This window comes from Panthera pardus, unplaced genomic scaffold (genome assembly GCF_024362965.1).
Source record: "Panthera pardus isolate Hobbes unplaced genomic scaffold, ASM2436296v1 HiC_scaffold_6, whole genome shotgun sequence".
Classification (NCBI taxonomy): Eukaryota; Metazoa; Chordata; class Mammalia; order Carnivora; family Felidae; genus Panthera; species Panthera pardus.
In genome coordinates, this window is record NW_026526991.1 from 30,741,030 (window position 1) to 30,748,605 (window position 7,576).

Genomic DNA, 7,576 nt, shown 5'->3' on the forward strand with positions numbered 1-7,576 from the left:
TATTCCCTTATTGATTCTGTGTGTCAAAAGTATCTTCTTCAAGTTTATGACATTATTTTCCTGAGGTTTTAATATATTTTAAATTTTAATATGGTCAAATTTAGCAACGTTTTCCTTTATTATTCATGCTTTTATGGGGGGTATCTTTTCAAAGAAAACCTCAAGAATATAATATTTCATATTATCTTTCAAAATTTTATTTCTTATATTTCAATCTGGGCTCGTTTATTTCTTTTTCTTTTTTTCCCTTACTGAGAAGTGGCGGGGGGGGGGGCCTCTGGGGCACAAATTGTTTGATCAACCTGCAGAAATAATTATTTATTGTCTGACTAGACCATATAGCCAGTAGTCTGTGAAAAGTCCCAGGGATGAACCTCAACACTGAAAGCTCTCATAAGAATGGGCTATTTCTGGTGTGGAATGCTAATGCATCCTTGACATTTACATTAAAACCTAGCACATAGTAGACACATGTATTAGTGTATGTGTTTATGTATGATTGTGTGTGTGTGTGTGTGTGTGTGTGTGTGTTTGTGTGTCTGCATGAGAGAGAAAGAGAGAGAGAGGACTTAAAACAATTTAGAAAACATAGTTTAAAAAAGTTTCCTTACATATGATCATTGTTAATAATTAGGTATTACCTTTCTAGACCTTTTCAATATTTCTATGTATTTACATATTTAAATATGTGTACATAAGTATTACGCACATACACAAAGAGAGGTTTTTTTTAAATGTAAATGGTATCTTACTTTTGTTATAGCTCTTACTCTTTTCCTTCCACTTAATGTGTGTGGGAGATCATTCCATGTCCTTATTTAGAAATCTATAGCATTCTACTTAACAGCTGCATAGCATTCTATAGTATGAATGCCTTGTGATGTAAAAATCATTCCCCATTAGTGGCAATTTTTGTTCTTATAAGCCATGCTGCCCTGTACAACCCTCGACCATGAATCTTGGTGCAAGTCTATGTCTTTCTATAGGACAGAGTCCTAGAAAAAGGGTATGCTGGGTTGAAAGTATATGTGTATTTAAAGTTTTTGATGAATATTCCCAAATTATTATAAATACAAAAACTTTGTCTTATGAATTAAGGCTAGTAAGAAATTTTGACATTGGTATGTCTGTTTATTTTTGAGAGCGTGTTTGACATGATTCCAAATTGTGAAGCCAACTGAATTTTCTCCTTTCTAATCAGCTGTTTGAACATCTCACTGATACTGTTTACATATGCTGGCCTGAAACACTGGCAAAGAGACACACTTCTGGGTTTGTTTTTCCATTTATTTTTCCCCCTATGGAGAATTCTAAGCAGGAGGGAGGTCCCAGGGCACTATATATCTAAGCTCTGAGTGTACTTCCTCTAGGGATCCAACTGGTTCACAGACTTGCTGTGTCCATATCTGATATATTCCTAGCTTCACACAGTAGTACATGAAAAAGATTTGTGTGTGTGTGTGTGTGTGTGTGTGTGTGTCACTAGAAATTAATACATATTTATTATAGAAAATATTAAAAATGTGTAAAAATATTAAGAACACTGAAATCAGCTATAGTTTTATGACCCAAAGATAACCAACATTAATATATTGCTGTATCTTACCAGATATACAGTTTTTAAACAAAATTGGGACTACGCTATAATACTGTTTTGCAATTTGTTTTATCTCTCCACCTAATAATATATTATGAACTTTCTGCTGTATCAGTATAATGTCACTTCAATGTTTGACTTACAGAAAGCATAAGCATTTAAGACTTTAACTGACTCTAACAATTTACAAATACGTCTGTGGTGTGTCAAATTCCATGCTGTTAATACGCAGGTAATAGTAATGGACTGCATTCAACTTAAATGCATATGACCCAAGGCCAATAAATCCTATATGTATTTCTATATTTTATCTGTCACCAATTAGAATAGCTAAATATTACTGAGTACCTACTATCTACTAAATGTTTTGCAAAGCACTTGACAAACACATTATTCCTAATTGTTACAACTAACTTTGGAAGAATATGTTATCAACATTTTGCAGGAGAAAACAGATTCTAAGAGACTAAGCAATTTTGTTAAGCAAGGTCACATGGTTGGAAAATGGTGAGACTGAGTTAGAAATTAGGTCTATCTGCTAGTAAAACTTCTGCTTTTCTACCCATCATTACTGTTTTGGCCCCACTAAAAATTTTCATGTATGACTTCTGTACTCAAAGTTGCTGCTTTATAGTCACTCTTATTTTTATTTTATTTATTTATTTATTTATTTATTTATTTATTTATTTATTTATTTATTTTTGTATATCCACTTTATGATTAGGCTGTAATTTCTAAGGGAAATTAAGAAACATCAGTCAAAGTTTCTAGTTTCTAGCCCCATAACAGAGTTTTAAGGACATGCGTTTAATCTCGTTATTAATGGAAACGGAGACCTTTGTGTGAGATATTCTGAGAACTTCCGTTACAATTGAAACTGGAGCGCCATCTGTTGGCCATGGAGTTAGAGACACTTAATCCGGGAATATTATAAAGTTATCATCACTATAGCTATCCCCCAAAAGTACTTTTAGCATCAAACTTGGACCAAATATGAAAGGAAATTAGAAGCTAGTAGTATTATCTCTTATTTTTTAAAAATAATTTGAAGTGAAATTCACATAACATAAAATTAACCTTTTATTTATTTCTTTTTAATGTTTATTTTTGAGAGAGAGGGAGAGCGCGGGGTGAGGGAGGTGCAGAGAGAGAGGGAGACAGAGGATCCAAAGTGGGCTCTTCCCTGAAAACAGCCCAATGTGGGGCTGAACTCACAAACCATGAGATCATGACCTGGGCTGAAGTCAGACCTCAACTGACTGAGCCACCCAAGCGCCCCTAAAATTAATCATTTTAAAGTGAATAATTCAGTGGCATTTTGTACACTCACGATGTTGTTCAGCTACCACTTTTTTCTAGTTCCCAAACATTTACCTCACTCATAGACAAACCCACTATTCATTAAGCGTTCTTACCCTGTTACCCCTTCCCTACAGCCCTTGGAAACCTCCAGCCTGAATTCTGTCCTACGGATTTGTCTGTTTTGGATATTTCATATACATGGACTCCTAGAAGATGTGATATTTTGTGTTTGGCTTCTCTTGTGCAGCATAATGTTTTGGAGGTTCATCCATGCCCCAGTGTGTATCACTACTTTATTCCTTTCCATGTGTATACACCACTAGTTGTTTATCCATCATCTGTTGATGGGCATTGGGGCTCTTTCGACCTTTTGGCAATTGTGAATCATGCTGCTGTGAACACGAGTGTCCATGTACTTGAATACTCACTTTTAATTCTTTGGGGTAAACACCTCATTAGCCTTGTCATTAGCCAAGTCATTAGCCTTGACTTGAAGATGAAGACGTGTATGAGAGTACCTGACAGTGGAGCGAACACTGTTATTTAATGCAAAATGAAACAAATTATTTCAACAGGAGGAAAAAAATGATGAATACATCCAAGAATGGACATTTTCTTATGTTTGTCTTTCAGAGGCCTTGCCCACCAGAGTGATTAATTAAAAAGGGTCAGAATGACCTGAGGTGCTTGTTTTAAATTTTTTTTTAACGTTTATTTATTTTTGAGACAGAGAGAGACAGAGCATGAACAGGGGAGGGGCAGAGACAGAGGGAGACACAGGATCGGAAGCAGGCTCCGGGCTCTGAGCCATCAGCCCAGAGCCCAACGCGGGGCTCGAACTCACGGACCGTGAGATCGTGACCTGAGCTGAAGTCGGACGCCTAACCGACTGAGCCACCTAGGCGCCCCAAGGTGCTTGTTTTAAAATGCAGCCTCTGCTTCATTGTCCCCACTCTCATTTAGCACCTTTGGGTGTGGGAGGAATCTGTTCCTTTACGAAGCTCTCTGTGATGTAGTGTGAGGGTCCCTGGAACTACACACTGAGAAACACTTTCACCACTCGCTAGCTGCATGGTTTGGGCAAATCAGTTGCCTTTAGTAAACCTCAGGTAACTTATCTTTAGTATGAGAACAATATACCTCACTTTATAGATTTATTTTGAAGGTTAAATTAGAAAGCCGTGCTTTGCACAGTGCCAACAAATGTCAAGTGCTTGATAAAGGTCAGACTTCTCTTTTGTTCCTATCAGAAAAGCTGATTCTATTCACCTGGGATTGGGTGCGCTTTCACAACAGAACAGTCCCTGAGTAACGAGAGGGGAGTTGAATGGAGTGTCGATCTATGGTGTTGCTTAGTGTGATGGCAACGTTGTACATTTTCTCCTTGGTGTCAGTGAATGAGAATTTAGTGTTTCACTCCTAAAGGATGATTATATTTTCTGTCTCAGGAGGCACTCCCCATCACTCTGAAGGTGATCTCAGAAGCTCTTCTGAGATGTTTGGTAGAAATTATTTTTAAAAGCACAAATAGGGGCACCTGAGGTGCTAGTTGGTTAAGCATCCAACTCTTGGTCTCAGCTCAGGTCATGATCTTGAGGTTTATGGGTTTGAGAGACCCGTGTCGGGCTCCGCATAGGGTCTGCTTGGGATTCTCTGTCTCCCTCTCTCTCTGCGCTTCCCTCGCTCCCGCTCGTGTTCTCTCTCTCAAAAATAAATGAATAAACATTTTTTAAAAAGTACAAATATTTTTTGTCTTTTACATATCAAACTTTCAGATCCCGGTTTTTAAAAATGTAATGTTCATGTAAAGGAAACGCAAAATTGTATTCCAGATGTTTTTAGTTTTTAAATAAGCCTTTGAATTCTTTCTGTATTAGAATATCTGTGTGCCTAAAAGAAATCATATTGTCACAGCTTAGCAAATATATTCTGACCCCAGTTTGAGAAAATTGTAGTTGTAAATGATTAAGGGAAAAGCTTATCTGTGACTGAACTGACTTGGTAACCATTTATTTCCAATTCCAAAGAGAATTAATTTCAGTGTTTCAAAAAAATATACATATCTGTGTGTGTGTGGTGTGTGTGTGTGTGTGTGTTTGTGTGTGTATGTGGTTCTCCATGTATATTTGTGCCTTAAAGATCAGTGTCTTTATAAGTGGCAAATGAGAAAAGCTAACCATTAGTTTAGAAAGAAAGAAGTATACACAAGAGGCTATAAAGAACATAGGACAATTAAATGAAATTTGATGTATTTTTCTAGAAGGGCAGGGCAAAAGACAAGTGGTTGCCTCCAGAGATGCAACCTTGGCATATACTGGAACACGTGTACTCCACCTTGAACACTAGTCACAATGTATTGCACATTTAGTTTATGCCAGTCACTACATTCTTCACCTTCTTCAGTCAGGACACCACCTAGTCACATAGGTTAGGTTATATTATCCTTAATTTACAGATGAAGAGACTGGGGCTTCGAGAGATTAACTAGAATGCCTGAAGTCCACAGTTCTTTAGGTGAAAAAGTTGATATTATCAGAGTCATTTTGACTCTTCACCAATGTGTCTTTTTTTTTTTTTTTTTCATGTCAGGGAAAAAAGGAAACAACTGGCCAGTTCCCTTTCTGGTCTGGAAAAAGAATCCTTCTTGTGGTTGTCATCTGTACTCTTCCTCCATCAAAACTTTGCTCAAGAGAATCGTAGAAGTGGAGAGAGACTTGGACATCATCAATTCCTGACTCAATTCCTTCATGCAGTTTAAACCTTCTTTGCAAAGGGATGCTGCCATTTCTTCTAATAAAGCCAGATTTGAGGAGTTGACTACTTTGTAAAGCAATGCATCACATATTTGCAGCTGCAATTGTGAGGAAATACTTTATACAAGTCTTTAAATGACCAGTTTTGCCCAATAAAAATTCAACAATGCTTGTTAGTTGTTTCACTCATTAATTGTTCCTTTCTTTGTTTACTCATTCAAAAATATTGATTAACCCAGTTTTTGTCTTATTCAGCTTTGGAATTATAGGCCTAGATAGGCATGAATGTGTTATTTTTTCTGAAAAATCCATTGGGGCTAGTTTATATTAAATTTGTAGGTGATTAAAATTCTTTGTCTTTCTACAATATTGTTGCTGCCAGGTCTATTACATTCTTTACCCCTGAAGTTTAACTTTTCCCTCGAGCTACAGCATTGGATTTTTTAGTTTTGACCCTCTCTGAGCTTTTAAATTCAGATTATCGCCAAAGAAATCATTCCAATTTTCTGGTGTCTAAAAAATTGCTATCTTCCTTCTGTATCTTACTTTTAATATTCATTAAAAATATTGGCTAGAAGAAGACAAGTTCAAAATGCTGACGCTCCATACAGAAATCTCCCCATATTTTGTTACCTAATGCATTACTTAATGTTTTTTGGGTGAATTTATTCAATAAAAACAAGCCCAAATATGCATCCCTAGTCCACAAGTCTTAATTTTGCCTATAACTATTCATGAGAAGTGGCTAAATGCCTTGCTGAAATTCCTGTAAACAAGAAATCTCACCTTCTGGTGTGATAGTTTCAAGGATTTCTTGTTGGCCAAGGATCTAGCCATTAGGCCTGAGCCAAAGAGATAGGGTCAAGTTTAGTGGCTAAAAGGTACAGCATCAGGGGAGATATAAGTAGCTGTCTTCCAAATGGAAATGAAGTTCAACTCCCATGACTTTATTTTTGATCAATCTGCACTACCTTCAGCTATCCACCATTTCATGTTTGGAATATCCACAAACCATATTTTGGGCATAATCTTCTAGAATTGTCCTTGCAATAAATTACTTTTCCCAGGGAAAATTTTGCCATTTCTTTTCTACTCCCTCTGTGCAGCTCTATGATCCTCAATTTTATTATTAATGCTAAAGCAATCTCTCATAAAATGCCAGCCTCCTAGAGACTAATTTATCGGGGTCAGAAACTTGGACAGATTTTGAAGAGCACATTGCTGTTTATTATTTTATTAGTTCTTTTGAGTTGAAATTTACTCTTTGTTAGTTTTAAGAAGTATGATAAGGATTGATTTATGGGAGCTAAGTTTGTTAATTTGTTTTATCTCAATTTTATCTTGTTTTAATTTGTCTAATCTCTGTCATTTGCAAATAAGAGGACCTCTCATTTCTTTAGAAAAGTGAAGTGTACCCAAAAAAGGTTCATGTGCATTATGAAGATTACATCTCGGGAGATCCGACCTGGCTCTTCCTTGCATGAACATTTGTCGTGATCAGTATATGGACATTTTTTTAATGTAAAAGGTAAAAAATTATTGAGGGAACTCCTTCAAAAAGTTCAAATGACATCTCATTCTACAAATGTCCATTTAGGCTTGATATTTTTTCCCATGGTAAGTTACTTATTCTCAAGTGATTGATCCCTTTCCCAAAAGGGATATTTCTTTAACTTTTATTTCCTGGTAACATCAATTCTGGTCCCTTTATCAGCTTAGTCATTTTCTCACTTCACCTTTCATTCATTCATTTAAGACAAACTTATTGATCAATAACTATGGCGGGTATTGTTTACGTGTTATGAATACAGTGTTGAATAAGACAAGGAGGTTTAGGCCTCAGGGAATTTACATACACCCACAAATGAGCAAGCTCTTAGGGACTGATAGTGTTGTTTGGGCAAGGCACAGAGTGGGGTGATAA

General features: G+C 36.4%; 1 long non-coding RNA gene across 1 annotated transcript; it reads left to right on the forward strand.

The window, feature by feature from the left end:
- The first annotated feature begins 907 nt into the window (after window positions 1-907).
- Window positions 908-5,821, forward strand: LOC109265261 (uncharacterized). Its single transcript, XR_002079080.2, has 2 exons — window positions 908-1,006; window positions 5,489-5,821. It is a non-coding gene; the product is annotated as an uncharacterized LOC109265261 (long non-coding RNA).
- Window positions 5,822-7,576: the final 1,755 nt, after the last annotated feature.